The sequence below is a fragment of the Mirounga leonina genome, unplaced genomic scaffold (assembly GCF_011800145.1).
Source record: "Mirounga leonina isolate KUSES-001 unplaced genomic scaffold, KU_Mleo_1.0 Mir_176, whole genome shotgun sequence".
In the NCBI taxonomy this organism is placed as follows: domain Eukaryota; kingdom Metazoa; phylum Chordata; class Mammalia; order Carnivora; family Phocidae; genus Mirounga; species Mirounga leonina.
The window spans coordinates 10,797,610-10,817,161 of record NW_023270454.1 but is presented as its reverse complement, the minus strand read 5'-3'; the positions used below and the strand labels follow the sequence as shown (position 1 = coordinate 10,817,161).

The 19,552-nt window shown below is 37.3% G+C and overlaps 1 protein-coding gene and 1 long non-coding RNA gene across 3 annotated transcripts in view; both read left to right on the top strand.

The window, feature by feature from the left end:
• The window catches only part of XKR6 (XK related 6), a 308,257-nt gene that overhangs the window by 75,305 nt on the left and 213,400 nt on the right, over nt 1-19,552 (top strand). The gene's annotated exons all lie outside the window — the stretch shown is intronic.
• LOC118022138 lies at nt 9,651-18,194 on the top strand. The gene is made up of 2 exons (XR_004682381.1): nt 9,651-12,799; nt 14,800-18,194. It is a non-coding gene; the product is annotated as an uncharacterized LOC118022138 (long non-coding RNA).

The window sequence follows — 19,552 nt, the reverse complement described above, 5'->3', positions numbered from 1 at the left end:
TTGTTTTCCTTTTGGAAGATGGACCAAATATTCTAGTCTTATTAATAGAGGATATTGTAGAGACACATTGAAATGATAATACTTTGGAAAGTAATGGTAGTGAAGGCATTTATTAGAAATATTTTGTACTATTTGAGTTTCTAAGTTGGAAATACATTATCTGAGGTCAAAATAAATAGTTCATTATTAAACTGATGTCTCTATGCTTTGAATTTCAAGATGATAATGAGAAGCTAAAATAATTTAAAAAACAAAAATGAAATACAAATGAGTCTACCTTTATGCATTGTGGACATTATCAGAAACATCAGATTTAATCATTCACAGTGTTTAATTGGGTGTCTTAGATCAGAAATAAGGGCAAAAAAAGTTTAAATTCAGATTTGAATTCCTAACATGACCTAAAAGTGGCAAAGAAAGACAGAGGGACTGTCTACAAGTTATTGTGGAGCTTCTTTTTTTCTTTCTTCTTAGTTTTTCTTTTCTCATGAACCATGTTTGACTTAATCTATCAGGATATCAGGAAAATAAATTAACATACATGCTTTAAAAAAAAATGACAGTCTGCTCCTATACATTATCACAACATTACAGAAATTGGAAGATGAACTGCAAAGTAAACAAATTTGTCTTCTGGAATGGTAATGTAACTGGTAGTTTTGTGAGGTTCTTTTTTTTCTTTGTTTTAGACTCTCTTTTTTTTTTTTTTTTTTTAACTCTCCCAAGACCCATTCTGGTATTAAAACTTTTTCCTGTCCAGCTCCAGATTCCTGCATTTTCTTGTCTACCAGGATATATATTTTTTTAAACCATGGCTAACCCTGAGTATTAGTCAGTAGGAGAAAATTTGTCTTAGGTCTTCCCTGTTTCTCTTTATATTATATATTTCAGATGTAACTTACGGGTTTCTTGTCTTCTTGCTCTCAGGCAGCCATATTGATGTCCAGATCTTTTTCATGATGCCCCTTCACCAAAATTTATCAATTGTATTCCCTTTCTAGTAACCTCCTGTTTTGTGGTGATTAATTCCCTATTCACCTAGGGAATTGTGTTAGTAGCTGTTGGTAGGTTACCACTCTCTGACCCCCACCCTCTTTTATTTAAAAAACAAACCTGAAAATGCCTGAAGACCTATTTTGGCCTTACTCTGCCCTGTAAATTGTACCACGGGTGTCCGTGGCCTCTGTGAGTGCCTACTGTACTTGGAGGTGGGGGGTTTGCTTTTGCCTTCCCCTCCTTTGGCTGCTTTGAACAGTAGTGGTTGTCTTGCCTCAGGTCTTCAACTCATACACTCAGGGCAGGTTTCATGGGCAGCGCACAGGGTCCCATGCTGGCTTTAATGTTTTCCTGTTGTTACCTTGAAAGTCTTATTTATTATTTTTTTTACAAGGGCCTTTGCATTTCCCTTATAAGGTAGACCCTGGAAATTATGTAGCCATTCCATGCGTAACCTATTATTCGTTGCCTGCTTTATCTCTTCCATTTGCTTCCAGCTTTCCCTGTGGGCTTCCTGTGCTGCCTGATTGCTCACCAGTTTCTGCTCACCCCACTTTACTCACCCTGCCACTCCCTGTCATGTTTTTAACTCCTTTTTTCCCCTCCTAACTTCTCTTCATTTCAACTAACCCTGAAGTGCTCTCTTGGACTCACAGGGTTTGGCTTTTATAATTACTTGATCAGTTTGCTGATCATAGGTTACAGTACTATCTTGAGCTTTGACAAAAACTTTTACTCAAATTCTGTCGAGCCCCTGTAATAATTGTTTCTCCAGCTTCTGCCTGTGACCTCTGTACCTCAGAAGACAGGAAATACGTGTTTGTTTCTAGTCAGTTGCGTTCTGTGTTTAATTGAGGTGTAACTGCATTTATATTGAGTCGCGGGAGAGGATGAGTGAGTTACTGATGATCTGGAGTCCATCAGAGGTTAGGGTAGAAACTTCGCTGTAGTAGTAATAGCATCTGCAATTCGCAGATGGAGTAAGATGAGTAAACTAAATGATCTACCCTCTAGATAACAGAATAGCATTAAAGTTTTTTTTTTCTTCCTTGAATGATTATACTATAGAACATAGTTTCAGATCTAAATGCCAGGAAATTACAATCAATTCCGGTAGGGGAGATAGAAAATAAATAAGTTAAAATATGTTGTAATGTTAACAGTAAATTATGCTAAGAAAAGTCACGCAGGACAAGGAAGGGCTCTGGGTTGGTTGGGATGGGGTGGTAGGAACGGCTGTTTGATTTTCAGACAGATTAGTCAGGGTGGCCTCCCTGAGGCGTTAGCATTTGAGCAGATACCTTACATGAAGCAGGAGGGCCATGACAACTATGAAGAGCAGCCCCAGAGCAGAGAATACAAGTTCGGATTTCTTCAGGAGATTCAGTTCCTTTGAAAGTGTAAAATAAGAGGATATATATCTTGTGATGGTCAGAGATCTCCTACTCTTACGCACTTGCATGTTTGATCTACGTATGTATCAGCCAGTGAGTATTTCTGTTCTTAGGCCCAGTTTGAGGTTGGTGATGGTATCAAAGAAACTTCATCAGGCTTTGCCTTGTAGCAGATGGTCTTAAAGGTGGGGCATATCTTCATGCAGTTTGTCCTCGTTAGTTGATTGTCCAATATGAAGCAGAAAAGCAGATTAGAGTATTTGTTAAAATAGAATTCCCCCATGAAAAAACTTTATTTTTAAAATACAATGACTAGGATTTTTTCCAATTTTCCAATGTAACTTTATAACAAGAGCATTAAGTTCTGCAATCAGAAGGTTGTCGGCAACTGAAAGCAAAAAGAAAAATACTGTAAATATTTTTGTGGGGGCATGTACTTTTAATCATTTAAATTTTAGAGTGTTAGTGAACTTGTTTATTTTATTACTGAATAATGCTTATAATTGGGTGTTTATTTTTCCTGCCTTACTTTTTCTCTGGGAAGCTGACATTGTCAGCGCTAAAACTTTTCAAGATTATGCCAAGAGGCTATTTGTTTATTTGAGGAAACTTGGGAGTAGATTGCTTGCTGCCTTCTGGGGTGTTTCCAGAAAAACTTCCAAAAAATGTTATTTTAATTTTGAGTTCCTTACTAATAATTCTGTTGTGCCATTTTTGTTACTTGGAAGTAGTTTGTGTTTTTCTGACTTCGATAAAAATGATAACAAGCCTGTTATCTAATAACTATGTACCTGGTGTCCGTCAAGGCTATGTGTTAAGATACAGCTGTTTTAAGGTTAGTTTTTCTTTGGGAGCCACAGGTATCATTCCATTATATTTATATTTTCATTTGGGTCTTTTGATTCCTGTACTATTAATATTTTTAGCATTTAGTGAAGTACATATCTAATATTGTATAACACAGTTTGCTTAAACCAGTCTGATTAGAAGAAAACATTTATTCAGAAATATGGGAAAGATGGTGATAGATTTTTAAGGATCTTGTATACTTGCCAACAGATTAGGACTCCCAACTAGTCAATTGTATTTGAAAGGATTATGTAATAAAATGTATATGAAAGTGCTTTGTAACCTCCAAAGTTTTTGTCAAGAAATAATGGTTTATCATCCTTGTACACTGTTGGTGGGAATGTGGACTAGTACAGCTGTGCTATGGAAAACAGTCTGGAGGTTCCTCAAGAACTGAAACATAGACTTACCATATGATCCAGTAGTCCTGCTTCTGGGTATATACTCAAAAGAATTGAAAACAATTGAAAGAGTGTTTGTACACTCGTGTTCATAGCAGTGTTATTCACAGTGTCAAAAGGCGGAAACAAGCCAAGCATTCATTGACAGATAAAATGTGGCCCGTACGTACAAATGAGTATTCTTCAGTCCTAAAAAGGAAGGATGTATTAAAAAAGCAAACACATGACCCTGGAGGACATTATGCTAGGCACAAAAGGACACAGACTGTCTGATTCCACTGGTGTGAGGGGTAGTCACACTGCCAGAGACAGAAGGGAGAAGGTGGCTGCTGGGGCAAGTGGGGAGGCGCCGTGGGCAGTTGAATGGCCGCAGAGTTTCAGTTTTGCAAGATGCAGTGGATTCTGCATGGGTGGCAGTGGCACAACAGCGTGGATATATTTAATACCACCAAACTGTACACTTGAAAAATGGTTAAGATGGTTTAAAAAAAAAAAAAAAGCTTAATTGTAAATTTTACCTCCGGAAAAAAAGGGAAACTAATAATCCTCACTAGCTGGGAAGTGAGGAGTGGGTGGAGATATCTGATAAAACGAAAAGGCAGGATGTTGATAGTTGAGCTGTTGAAACGGAGTTGAGGGTTCATTGCACTAGTCTCTTTACTTTTGTATATATTGGAAGTTTTCCATAATAAACACATTTTTAAAAGATTATTTGTCATTTCAGTTTAGAAGACTAAAGTTATTCCACCAGGGGCTTCTAGTGGCTGCTATAACCCTCCATCACTAGTGAGCATTTCCGGTGGAGAGAGCGGGGTGTGGCTAGTGAGGAACCGAACAAATTCTGAAGCTTTCTGACTGGAAGGATGATGTTGCTTTTCACAGAAAGGATGCTGAAAAGGGGTGGAACTTGAGACGGTAAGAGGTCATGTAGGCAGTTCAAGTCTGTGAGTCCCTCTCATTGCCTGCCTTTTATAGCACAGTTACTGACCGAGACCAGGAAGATACTAACAGTTTTAACTGTGCTTCAGTATTCTTAATTACTATGTCCTTTCTTCTCATGAGCCCAGATAGGGCTGTACTTGTTGCCTGTATGGTCGGGAGCTACCGGCACATGACACGATTATTCAGCACTGTCAAGTTAATATTAAAAATATCATGGTCTGTACTTCATAGAGCATGAATTTATCGTAGACATTTTTACATTAAGATAGCATGATTCTGTTTTGCAACACTGGCGCAATTTTCAATTTCCATTTCAGTTCCAAACACGGACCCTTTTTCCTGTCACGGTCAGAGTGTGCCGCCCAGTTATTAGAGGTTTCAAATTATTAGTTTGATCATCTCTTCTAGACAACATGGTCCTGTTAGCACGACTGAGACATCAAAGGCCTATAAACATTCTAATCTGCTGCTGTGAAAACTAGACATCAGAAAGCAGAAACATTCGGACGTGTATACACATTAAATTTCAAAATGTACGAAATCTGGTCTTTAAGCCATTTTAAAACAAAGGATGAAGCAGGTGAGAATTTTTTCAATAACATTTGAACTTTCTAGAGTTTTTACTCTTGGTTTTAAAGACACATAATGTAGGGGACTTTAATATAAGAATAATGAAAGTACATTTTTATTTGCTTTGTATGGAAAATATCTAATTAAGCTTAATTCTGTGATGGCCTGATTCTGGGCACGACGCAGATCATTCTGTAAACATAAAGGATCTGCAGAGAGCTGAAATACCTACAGCTCATGTTAGAGGAAGTATATATATTTTTTAAATAAACAAATCTTAGATTTCTTTCTAAGTCTGTACCAATAGTTCTAATGGAATGTGGGTAGAGCCATTAAATGTTGAACCCAGCAAATTTGACATCTTGCCCTGCCTACCAGAGTAAGGTGAAAATAGTTGGTACTTATCTTCATTTAAGAGAACATAAGTATGGTAATTTCCTGCTAAAATCTGTAAGTGTGGTGGCCATTGACTTTTAACATTTGCTAAGATTATCAAAAATGGAAGAAATAGCATATTCAGTAGTTTCAACATATTCAGTAGTTTCAGAATGAATAGTCTGTATGTAAAGCATACATACAATAACTTGCAGGATTTGATGGCTAGTTTAATGTGAGATGTCATTGGCTTGTATTCTTTGTAACAGAGTAGTCATACTTTTCAGTGGAATGTACATTTTACCTGGATGTCAGCTGTCTAGTTTTTATAATTCTAGTATGGAAGAACTAGACGCCTGCCATATACCCTGTGCTGAGCGCAGAGAATGGTGGTGCCATCTAAGCATTGTGTTCGTGGACTAATCAAATTGTAATTGTGCATTTATTTAAAGAAATTTCTGGATTTCATAAATATTTTATCAATACAGGAGAAAATAAGGCAAGTCCCTAAGTTAAGTTTCAAATGTGCTTTTAATAGAGGATCTTATTAAATATGATTGCATTCTTACACTGTTGTGATTAACTTTTCATCAATCTGTTTTCTTCCAAGACTAATTTGTCTTTGTGCAGGTTTTGAACACCTACTCTGTATAAAACGTCAAGCTGAATACTGAGAGAAGTAGAAGTTAGAAGAGTCAATGACAGCTTGTTTTCAAGCTCAGGATAGAAGCCATTTCAGATGCTGAATACAGGCCTTCCTTGTTTTATCATGCTTTTTACTTGATATTTTATACTGCCTTTTTTTTTTTTTTAAACCAATTGAAAGCTTGTGGCAGCCCTTGCATCAAGCAAGTCTTTGGGTGCCATTTTTCCAACAGCATTTGCTCACTTCGTGTTTCTGTGTCACATTTTGATAATTCTCTTAATACTTCGAACTTTTGCAATGTTATTATATTTATTACGATGATCCGTGAGCAGTGATTATGACTCCCTGAAAGTTCAAAGGATGGTTAGAACTTCTTAGCAATAAAGTGTTTTTAAATTAAGGTACAATATACATTGCCTTTTTAGACATAATGCTATCACACACTTAGTAGACTACAGCCCAGAGTAAACATAACTTTTATACACACGGAAACCAAAAAAGTCATTTGACTTGCTTTATTGCACTAGTCTGGAACCAAACCCGCAGTATGTCTGGGGTATACATGTAGTCACTTGCTGAGAACGGAGATTCTGTGTGGTAGAAGTGTTATGGCTGGCTGTTTAGAGAATAGTATGAGTAGAAATGATGCTGCAAAGAGCGAGATGGTTAAGGGTGGTAAACGCAGTTCCCACTGCACTTGGGTTAAAGCCCCAAATCCTCAGTGTGCTATTTGAGACTGGTTGATCTGGCTCATACCTGTTTGCCCTTCTTCCATGGTCTCTGCCCACATTGCCCTTCTTTCTGATCCTCCAGGTCACCATATTCTTTCCTGTCTGAGGATAGGTAATTCCCTCTACCTGGAATGCTACTTCTCTTACTCTTTGCCTAGCCAATTCCTGTTCAGCCTTTAGATATCAGCTTGAACGCCACTTCCTCCAGGAGACCCCACCAGGCTGCCGTATAAGACCACACAAGCTGCACATCCCAGAACACCCAGCCCAGGAAGAGAAGAGCACGTGCTGAGGTTGTGCAGAGTGGCAGCCCAATCTAAATTAAGTCCCCTGTTGATGCTCTATCATAGCCTCAAGTGTTATTCCTTCATGATAACATCTTGAGCCCCTTAGATACCTGATTATCTGTGTAATGGAACTATAAGCTCCCCGAGGGAGGCGCCATATCAGTTTGTATCCCTAGACCCTGTGATTCACTTTTCAGGAAATATTTTTAAATGCATGAACCAACTCTAGATCACTCTTCAAATTTGGCAATTCAGCAGTAAAGAAAGAGAGGAAGGATATCAGCTGAGATGAGTCATGTATTCAAGGAAATGGATTGTGGATTGGTCTAGGATCAGGAGATCTGAATGTGTCTATAGGCAAAAGGAAAGGAGCTATTACCAGGAGAAACTGAAGATGTAAATGGATTAAGGCTCCACAGGAGTTATGTGATAAAAAAGGTCAACCTTAAAAAGAAGATCCCTGTTTACCCTTAGATAGGAGAAACTGTTTAGAAATAATCTATTACTGAGGGCTCAAGTAAAATTAGATATATGAATTAATCTACTCATAAGTGCCACAACACTTTCAATTATAGTGACTTGATAGCTAAAGAAAAATGCTAATGGAAAATGTTTGGAGCACCTGGGTAGCTTAGTTGGTTAAGTGTCTGACTCTTGATTTCGGCTCGGGTCATGATCTCAGGGTCATGAAATAAAGCCCCTCGTCAGGCTCTGTGCTGGGCGTGGAGCCTGCCTTTGATTCTCTCTCTCTCTCTCTCTCTCTCTCTCTCTCTCTCTCTCTCTCTCTCGGCGTGGTGGGGGGGAAGGAAGAAGAAAGAAAATGTTTAAAATCGTGTACATACCAGTAACTTCTGTGGTTCACAGTCAAACAATGCACTGTCATAGATCTGTAGATCTGTATGTCCCTTTTGGAGGTGGAAGGTTCCTGCAAGCGCCAAAATCTGGTCATGCCGGAGTAATTATGACTTATGCTGAAAAATTGAGGAATTCTGTCTCTGGTTAGTGATTTGGGGTAAATACAAGAGTAATTGCAGAGGTAAGACCATTTTTTAAATGGACAAATACTATTTTTAGCACATTTTGCTTTGTTCTCTACCTGAGAGACTGGTTTTCTTTAGTGAAGTTTTACCAGGAATCCTGACCAGTTTCATGTATTCTGTCTGTAAAGTGGATGTCACATAAAACAGCAAGATTGTCGTTGTGAAGGAGTTGGATTTGGAGTCAGATCACTGAAGAAATCGGTAACAGTAGCACAGTTTTACTAGATTGCCACTATCTCTGTAGGACGGAAGATAGGGTAAACAATCGATGACTAACTTCGTGGCACAGGGGGGGCTATTGGATAGCCCATTAAGTCCATGAAGGTAAACTCAACCTTGTAACCTGCCCCTCATGTTTAGGAGTAGGAGTGAAAGTGTCCTCTGTAGGCCACAGTGCGGTGTGCTCCATCCCAGGACCCTGAGATCATGACCTGAGCCGAAATCAAGAGTTGGCTGGTTGGCCGCTTAACCGACTGAGCCACCCAGGTGCCCTTCATTTCTTCCTTTCTTACTCACCTGTGTTGGCATTCCTTTGAAAAAATACTATTTTTGGAAACAAAATGCTGTTTTTGAAAAGAATGGCATATGTCTATTCAACAATGTCATTTATGCACTTAATAGTATATCTAGGACACCTTTCCACAGCTGTCTGAGATAAAATAACTTCTTTAACCAGCTTCCTTTGGACATTAGGATACTGGACAGACACTGGGATTGTTTTCCAGATTTTTTTCTTTCATTTTTTATATATAAATAGTCCCTGTACAGATATTTTTGCTTACCTGTGAAAAGCAATCTGAAGGATCTAACCCTAGAAGTCAAATTTCTGGGTCAAAAGCATGTGGGTTTTTAAATTTTAGTAGATAGTATCATTGTTCTTCAAAAATTTAATACCAGCTTACACCTCTCCCAGTGGTATATTTGAGTGCCCTATTTCCCACACTCTTGAATTTAATCATTACCCATTGTTAGCATCTCATTTTGATTTGCATTTCGTACATTTGAGTGAGTTTAAAGATATTTTCTTACATTTGCAGGTTAGTTTTATTTCCCAGTGAATTGTCTGTAATCATCGTCCATTTTTCAGTGGCTATCTTTTTCTTAACAATTTTAAAAACTCTGTGCATATTAAATTTTTTTTTAAGATTTTATTTACTTATTTGACAGAGAGAGACACAGCGAGAGAGGGAACACAAGCAGGGGGAGTGGGAGAGGGAGAAGCAGGCTTCTGACAGAGCAGGGAGCCTGATGTGGGGCTCGATCCCAGGGTCCTGGGATCATGACCTGAGCCGAAGGCAGACGCTTAACGACTGAGCCACCCAGGTGCCCCTGCATATTAAATTTTTGTTGCAAATATTTTCCTTGGCTTATTGTTCATTTTTTGCTTACACTTGTTTTTTTTTGTTTGTTTGTTTGATTTGGTTTTTACTTTTTTAAAAATCAGTTGTGGATTTGTTTTGTTTGGTTGGTTGTTTTTTGGCTGCTAGGTTTTATGTCATAAAGAGCTTCCTGTACTTCAAAATTAATTTAAACATTTCATCCATATTTTCTTTAAGTATTTTTATAGTCCCTTTAAATGTGGTATATCTGGAATTTATTTTGGTTTAAGGAATGAAGGTAGGGAGAGAGCCAGCCTTAAGTTTTCCGAATGGCTAGCTGTGGTCTAAACACCATTTTTTGAGCACTCTCTCTTCTTTTCATAGAATCCTTACATTTGAGATTTGAGGTTTTCTGATAAATATTTTGTGTTTACAGTACCATTTAGGTAAAACAGTATGGAGATGCGTTGGGAAAGCTGTGCATGTAATATTTATTACAGGATTCCCATGTAAATTAAGGCTGCTCCTACAACTAAACAGTACAAGGAATAGCTTATGATCAGAAGAAAAAAAGCATAGCATGCGTATGGTTTTTGCTTAGATTAGGAGATGAGATGTGTATGTGTCAGAAGGGAGATCTTAGAATATGTAAAAGTACTAGAATCAAAGTAAACTAAGGAGAGACCATAATAATCAGGTTGCAGGTTCACTCCTAGTGTATCATGTAATAACCCTTTTTGTTAAAAAACAAACAGTCTAAACTAAGGAAATTATTTTCATGACAATGTATTTTAAAAATTGGATGTTCTTAAAATAATAGACATTTTTATAGAAATTTGATTCTGTGATTTGTTGACATTTATAACTAATGTACTGGAATTTATTGATCTTATTGAAGGAGAGACCTCACTGTGACATTCCTATGTGACAAGTGGAGTTTTATGATTAGTCTAACTTAAGACTGAGTATAAGTACTTAGTAAGCTATAAGACATGTCTTCTGAGTCATAAAATCTCATTACTTATCATTGAAGTCCTTGATCAGAGTGGGAGTAGTGAAGCTTGTTAAAAGCATAGTGGCACACAGTATGTGTTGTTGCATTTCTCCTGCCTGGGTGCATTGGTTCAGGGAAACGGTAGGACTGTAACTTGTAAAACAAAACAGACTATGATTGAAGCAAAAAGGAATGAAGATAAAAGTTACTTAAGGGAAAGATCCAAGTTTTGGAGAGGCAGATGAAACCTCTTGTTACTTTTCGTTTTTGCCAAAGAATGGGAGCAAACATGAGTTGAGAGATGATGTGCGTGAAAGGACAGGTTCTCTGTGTTGCTGTGGGACACATTTGGGATTTACAGATAAGTGAATGTTCAAGGCATCAAGTAGAAAAAGTGTATCTATCAGTTATGTTTTCTCTGAAATTTACTGAAACTGAAAGGAGCAGGGACCTATGACATATGTGGTAAAGGAAGGAGGAGTGACCGCTTATATATAAATAAGACCAGCATTCAGTTTTCCTTGATTAAAATTTGAATGTATCAAAATGTAAGACTGTTAGAATCATTTTATGAACATCAGTGGGAAATGAACTTCCAAGAGCTTATTGATTTAAAAAAGGGTATTTTCACTTGATGCAAACCATAACCTAAAACCTAGGTAAAGCTCAAAACAATTCTTTTCTTCTTTATTCTAAATATTTAAGTGTAAATTACAAGTTATTACTTTAAAGAATGGCTCTGAAATCTATTAACTTCAGTCAGACCATTTAATTCTGTTACATTTGTCTAGATATTAAATGTAGTTGGACTTCACATGAAAAATTACAGAAGATAAGCAAACCCAGGAAATGTGTTTACTACTCTTGATTTAAGGTGAACATCAAGCTTAAATTTAAGATTCATTTTGATGTTTTTTGGTAATGTACCATGTTCCCACAAAATGAAAGGCTTTCATTGGTATACATAGATCCAGCAGAGAAATGCAAAGCATTAAACAGTAATGTTGTTAGTATAGACTCTAGTGATAATTTAGTAATTCTATATAATGGAAGTATATGGTGTAAAAAAAAATCTCATAAGCTATTTGTCTTCATTACACTGTAGTTAGGACCGATTCTTGAAGTGCAACTTTGGCAGCAGAACTTCTGAATTTTAAATTACAGCTTCAGTTGAATGAAGGACTCTTATATTAAGTGATTTTTGAAGGTACTTGGCTGGTTTAACCTTGCGAAATAGTGTGAGACATTTATATTTGGGATTGAAACTACCAGTGCTCTCCAAATGGAGGAGAATTAATTTGCAGGATTAATGAGGATTTTGGAAATATAAGCTTCACACTACAGAGACCAAATAATGGCTGGACGTCACTTTCAGCGTAAGATTTAGGCTTCTCAGTGGATTTTGTTTTAAATCCTGCAGTCTCATTCTCTTGTCATATAATATATACTGCCCTCCCCCCTTTCATGGAAACATAGCAATCCTTATTTTCTGTCTCCTTAGCATGATAGCCCAGACTTGAAATGGTAGTTCAGAAAGCAAGGATCCCACTTGCTGAGGTCTGGAACCCGGCTCTCCTGTTCAGCCTTTGGCTTTCAGCGCTTAGAAACATTCAGTACTTGTGGAATGAATGAATGCCTATTTTGATTGTAGAAACAAGTTACTTTTCATGTACTACCACTGTGGCTGTTGGAATTCGGAGTTTCTAAACATAGACACATATATTTCTAGGGCCAGCCCGTTGTTCTGGTTCAGCATTATACTTCCTTTGCTTACCTTGGTTTATTTGCATAAAGAGAGCTAAGTTGCTATCTAGTGTCATTAGCTTCATTAATGATATTTTTATATTTAACTTCATAAAAAAAAGGAACGTTTCAGAATCTCAGGAGATGAATAAAATACTAGTGTAGCTTTGTAGAACCGCCTTGGTATTAAATTTTCATTGTTACTATTACGCCCGGCAGCTGATGGGATAAGAAGAGCAGCCTTTCGTTCTAAATAGGATTGTGATGCTCTGGATAGAAATGTGTACATTTTCATTTCTCTGTGATAAAAATGGCTTCTGATATTTTATATATTTTAGTGTCATGTTAGAGATTTCATTCCATGATCATTTGTTCATTCACGTGTATTTTTATTTTTAGCTCTAAGCGAAAGACATGAGGCCTAAGACTGAGATGAGGTTGTTTTGAGGCCATCTGATTTCTGACTAGAAGGTGTGCGATCGCCTCGTCCTGAAACCACTTCAAACAGAATGGTAATGGCAAAACCTAAGAGAAAGAGAGGCCTTCATGTTTTTCCATGTCTGTTCTCTTATCCCAATTCCTTCCTCCTTAAGAAAAAAAAATCTTAAGTTGTAAACAAAAAGTATTAAACAACATGCTGATATATTCTAACTAAACTGGTTCAAATGTAAAGAGTTGTGTAAATCGACATATTAAGCCTTTTAGAGTTTAAACGTTTTAGTGAGCTCTAGTGAGCTACTTAACTAGTGACAAAATATTTATATGGAAACACCTAAGCCATTAGGAATTTGCAGATTGAAATAATTGTCTTCCTTTGAAACGAATAGGGTTTGCTCTTAAAAGGGACTGCAGACTTAAGTTTTTCAGAATAGAAAGTAAGGGTTCTTGTCACAGCTTTCTTTTGCTGTCACAAAAAATTTTGATGTCTTATGGATGCTTTTTTGTTTTTCTTTTTAAGATGTAAAGTCCTATGAAGAATGTTAGTGGTTATCAGTTAACTCTGCTTTAATTATTGCAGGTAACTTAGTTCAAAGTCTGTTTCATAGTTGAGGAGAAGAGCACTGTTTGTCTTTATTACAGTAAAACTTTTTTCGGGGCTGCTGCTGTTTATTAAGTTTATTCCAGTGGACCATGTCCTGTTAAAATAATGATGTAGCAGAGCTTAGAAAAGCAGTTACTAGGCTTAATTCCCCCAGGAATAGAAGTCCAGTAGGTTCTTTGCTGAAGTTCAGATTTTATACTAAGCCATCTTTTCAGAGTAAGTGGTTATTTGATCTTTCTTGTACTACGTGTAACAATGTTCATAGCAAAAACAGTATCACAGATTTACTTATATTTAGCCTCAATTACCCACTTGTTTAATTGGTGGCATGCCAAGAAAATGAAATTGTCATCCCACTCCAGAGGATGAGACAGAGGGCAGATTCTACGGAACTCTGACAACATTAATATATTTTTAAAAGTCACACTTATTTTCCTGTTTTTTTCCAGGGGCTCAGTTGTTGCTCTAGTTCTACATTCCCTCATTTCTCTACAAACAGTATTTTCTCCAACGTCGAGTGACTTAAATTTTTAAAATGTATTTTTATTTGTATACGTGGCTTTCTGTGATGGTAGACTTATTCACATGCCATGTAAATCCAGGCACTATTTAGGTTGACTGGAGTGTAATGATTTTATGTCTGTGATCTCAGTTTATACTTAAATAAGTCAGTCTAGCTTTGTCCTAAAGAGAAACAGTACACAACAGGTCGTTTCTTTGTTTTCCATATCTGCTGATGTGTTGTTTTACTCTTCTGAAATGTGAACTTTAACTCTTGCTTTTCTATGGAAAAATTAAATAGGCTAATGTAAAAAGCATCTTTTTTTAAGCCTATAGAAGTGTTCATATAGTTCACTTTCGTGTATTAATGCTTTAATGAGAAACAAGTACTGATTGTTTTTATTTTTTGAAATTCTCGTTTCTTATGTTTACCCCCAAATTTTTTTTTCAAATAAAGCCTATCTAAATTGACCATTGTCGAGGTTAGAAGACTGTTGAAGGTCATCTTTTCTGTTTCATGTGCTAAAAGTTAATGGGATAGAAGTACAGAGACTTTAACCACTATTAATTGGCTAAAAATATGGTTTCTAAAGGCATGTGTTATGTAAGAATGGAATCAGTAATTGCATTTATGCATCTGTATGTCTGTCACCATAATGATAGCTTTTAAAAGAAAATCTAGAACTTAATGCCACTTTAAAGCCTGAAATTGTAAATGTGAAGATATTTGGACCCAGTAAATACTAAATAGGTGATATGTGTGAGTATAGTTTAATATTTTTTAATAAGTAAACTGCCTTGTTTCTAAGCAAAACTTTAATGTTAGACTTAAGAGCTTATAACTGTAAGATGAGAAAGAAACATTAACTTTAAAATGTCGTTTTGAAAATTATAAAAGTAAATATTGACCTTTTCTAAAAAAGTTTTTCCTTTTGACATTGTTTAATTTTTTTCCTTTTTGTTTTTTAGGTTTGCAATTTTTTTTGGTGATGGCATGTTCAGAATCTTGGATCCCTAAGTTGAATATGTTGGAAATATTTAGGAACTCTGGAAATTACTGTTTTGTGTATATAATGACTTACTAGGTGAATCAGTAGATTTAATAAAAAAGTATATAAAAGAATAGGCATTATAATTTTGTGTTTCTAAGTTGACATGCATGTCTCAAATTCTCATCTATCAGTATTAGTGTCATTCCCTGGAGACAGTTATATAATAATTTGAAGATTTGGGGGTTTTTATGGACCCCATGTTTTCCCTGGCAGTTTATGTAATACTCCCGTGCCAATTTGGTCAGCTCCTTTTCCTTTCTATCTACCTTGCCATGTAGCTTACTTAGATCAGAGGTAATTATTGATCAGGAGGAGATCAAGTGACAATCCTAGAGGTAGTAATTACAGAATTTCAGCCTGGAAATGACCTCAGAATGGTCTGTATTAGAATATGTAAATTATATCCAAATACACTTGTGACCAGATGCTGCTGATTTTCGAATTGGATATTGTTATGTAGGACAGAAGTGCTAATGAGGAGGAAAAAGAGCTGTTCTGTTTCACCTCCTCCCTCTCTCCCTATTGTTGGGTGCATGAATTAGTGGAAAGTAAGATGGCCAAGGGGTAGACAGTATAAATGGAAAGGAGAAAAAACAAAACCTGAATCTCCAAGAAGGAATACTTTCCCTTAAAAATTTGAAAGTTAGCTCTATTCCAAGTACCTGAACGCACTATTTTAAAACCATAGGCTCACTTTCGCATAGACCCAGAATGTGAGTGAACTAGGGTGTGCTTGTCCAGAGGGAGAGCTGGAGAACTTGTTATCTGACAGGAGAGTCAGTGCTTGGGTGAGTCCGTGGTTGTCTGCTCGGATGAAGAGGTTTGAGGAGCATCATGGGGCAGTTATTTTGATAGTCAAAGACAACAGCCTTCCTATCCCTTTGACCAAAACTGGGGAAGGATTGCTTTTTAAGACTGTGTTTAGAACAGCTTGAAAAAGGATCATAGGGAAAGGCTGAGGAGAATTCAGGGCTATAAAGACTGAGTGGTAGCTCAGTAGAATGTTCATGTATTTGCTTATTGCAAGTTTTATCGTTGGTAGATTATCCAATAATGTGGAAGTTTGTGTACCACCAAAGTTTTCATAATGTTTCTACTGGAAGGCTTCTAGAAGCTAAATAAGATACACTGTAGCACCCCCCCCCACACACACCCCTTTGGTTTGCTTTATTTTAAGAGGATTTGACTGATCTGTATTTAATAGATGACACAATGAAAACATTAGATTTTTAAAAATCAAGTTACATTTTAATTTCAATGTGTGTTGCCTGTTTGCTGCTTTCCCATTACAATTGGCTTTTTAAAAACTCTCCTTCTGTGATACTTTTGTCAATAGAGGTGTTTCCTCTTAGCCAATTCTAGCCACAGTATTGACTGGGCCTCAGCATTTGATATACCCAGAAGGAATTAGACAGGCAGGAAAAAACTTGGTCTCTACTGGAATGAATATTTTAAAAACCTTCTTAGATTCTGAACACTTTGAGTACAAAGGAAAGAGACCCAAGAGAGGGAAAAATGTAAGAGCCCAAGAATAAAAAATGCTAGTGGGGGTGGGGGATCAACTCTTACACAGCTAACCCAAGTGTCATAAGGGAAGGAAATGAAGTTCCTGGAGATGAGGAGGCAGTTTATAAAATCCCTGGACAGCAGGCATTCTGATAATCAGTTGGGTAGTTCACACTAGCGGGGCGGTAGTATTTTAAGGCTAGTGACAGGTGATCTGGGGAAATATTAATGTATTTCCTAACAATGAGTTTGGTTTTTATTTTAGTGTGTTATAAATGGGTATGCAGCTCAAAGATGAACATAATTCAAGATAAGTATCTTCATTCTTAGAGAAGATACAATAAAAAATGGATCTTTTGTCCCTATCATGTAACTTTAGAAAGTAATGTAGAATATGGAGCATAATAGAGAATTGATGGCATGAATATAATCAGTATTTGATGGAAGCTGTCTAGAAACTTCTAAGTAAAACCTTACATTTAATGTTGTCCTTAGTTGTACTGTAACAATTTTGGTGGGAAAATGTGTACCTTCTTGGGTCACCGTTCTCCATAAACTGGCACATCACTGTGAAAGTTTAGAAATCTGACTCCGTTTACCCCAGGGAGGAACACAGATCTTCATAAATTTGGGTACAGTAAGTACGTAGGGACCCACAGAGAAGGTGAGCCTAGAACAATGAGTGGTTCTTTGTATTTTGGTACTTCTCAACCCCCTTTTGAAAATGCGAAGGTAACTATGGATCCTTTCTCCAACAAGACTGCAATTTCTGAGGCTAGAGGGACTGCCCTTGGTTGTCAGGTCAGGAAGCCCTGATCTAAAAGATCGTCTTCATTTTTCTTCTGGCCTTGCTCTGACTTTATTGTCACTCTCTGTCAGGGGTTCTCTGTCACCTTTGAAGGGAGCTTCAAATCTTGAAGGACACTTACTGCCTTACACATTGAACTGAAGCCCCAAGTCCGGAGCTTTGTAATAAAATGGAGCAAACCTTGTCCACAAAGCGCTGCCCCACAAGTACAGTGGTAAAAACGGAGCCTGAGGCATGAAGGTGTGGCACAGCCTCCGAGCGAGTACCTGCTTCCTGCTCCTGTAGGGGCATTTATTCCATAGGAAGTTGAATATTAATGTTTTGTTTTTAAAAGAAGCATATTTCTTTTAAGAACTCCCAATTATTTTAAAGGTTTTCTACCGAAGTGTGGCTTTCTCCTCGTGTGTTAGGATGTCACATTAATGGTGTAAAATGTGTACTTCAAATTAACACAGCAACTGGGAACTTGGGATTCTGTTACTTTGTGACTGTGAAATTTATAACACGTTTTCAGGAAAATTGTTGATTCCCAGATAATTCATTCTTAACTCCTTTCAGCTTCCTGAATGTATGATTGTTTCTGAACCTTATTAAGCCATTTATAAGAGTAGACAAAACTGTCTTCAGTTCTTATTTTGACACGGAATGGATACATTTGATTTATCTTATTAGAAATGTGTTTTGACAGAAAATTCTATTTGAGTGGCTCTAATCTTCATTTTGGAATCTCAGATACCCTGCTTGTTATGTTGTTCATTGGGACTTTCCTACAGAATACAGCTTCGCTGAGAAGATCATCCTTGAAAAATCAAGAAGTCTGAAGAAACTAATTTGGGGACTGAGTAAAGAGATGGAAAAGCATCGTCAGACTGACAACGCAGCACACTCTGGAAACATCTTAGACTGCATTGCTTTTGTACATGAACCAATTTGTCTGTGTTATGAACTGGACCTATATAGAGAGAAAACCACCTCATAAAATGTAATATAAGAAAACACACTTTGGCCTCTAAAAACATTTCTGTCAGAACAGTCTGCTCTTGACTGCTCACACTGATGGAGGGAGCCTGGGTCATTGCACTTGACTGAAAGTTAGACATCATGTATTCTGGATTTGAAGGTGTTTATAAATTTCCTCTTGGGATATAGTGTTCGGGGCTTTTACAACATCTGTCTCCCATGTGCCTTTCATGTCCCCTGAGAAAGGAGCCTGAGCTGTGTGTGCCCCGATGCTTGTTCTCGGTCCATCTTTCTCGGCACCGTTGACTTAAATGTGAGGAAAACATGGAGCATGTAGGGTTCCAGCATCCTGTTAAATCTATCCCGCTTATCCCTTCCAGGTAGTTGTGTTACATTTCCCTTTCAGCTCTTCTAAATGTGGCCCAATTTTAGCCCCTTGCTTAGGTCAAGGTACTGTTTCAGGCTTCTTCCTTCCCATTGTCGTGTTTTGTTCTGGCCGCGATGGGAGGATGGCAGTTGCCTTACTGTAAGAGTCCACTTGTGTCCTTTCATTTTCATCTCCCTTCCTGCATGTTCTGGTCTAGAAATAAAACCGATCTAGAGTCGGGGATCCGGGCTGCGTGAGGTCTGCCTGTATACACTCACAGCACTGAATTTAATATACAGCCTTTTAGCTGCGGTGTTGACAGTAGTCTCCTTTGTATCTCTGCCTTGTGCCGGGCACTTTGCTGCGTGTGGCGGTCCCCTCTTCCTCTGCACCACCGCATTCTCTTGAGGCCAAGACTAGACCTCATGGTGCTGTAGGCACAGGGAGAACCGCAGCTGACCTCTGTGTTCCTGGGGTCATGAGTTAATGAGGTAGTAGTTGAAGAGAGATCCTGGGGTCCTCCGCTGGACTCGAGTCACAGCAGATCATGTGCAGAGAAAGTCATCATGTCCATAGGATTTTGACAAATTTGTCAAAAAACAGGCCAAATTTCAGGTTAACCATGAACCCACATTGACTATCCTGGTGTGTCTTACTTAAAAAAAAATAAAAAGTATCCCTTAAAAACATTATCATATTACCGTGACATGCAAAATGTGATATTACTCAACAAAATTTTTACAAGTAGCTTTCAGAAACGTGCAAATATGTTTTGTGTAAAAGAGTATACACTGTGTGTAATAATTTTCTGATTCTCACTCTAATAAATATTAAACTTAAGTGGTCTCAGTATTTAAAACCTAATAGTTTGAAAATATTTTTTGAGTAAAATTTTAAAGTATATAATTTACTTTTCATGTAATGTGCAAGTATTCTTAGAATACTTGTTTTCCACATGTGAAACTACTGTGAACAGGGTCTGTGTCTTCAGTAAGAGTTTCTGAAGCTTTGGCTGTAATTAACCAAGTG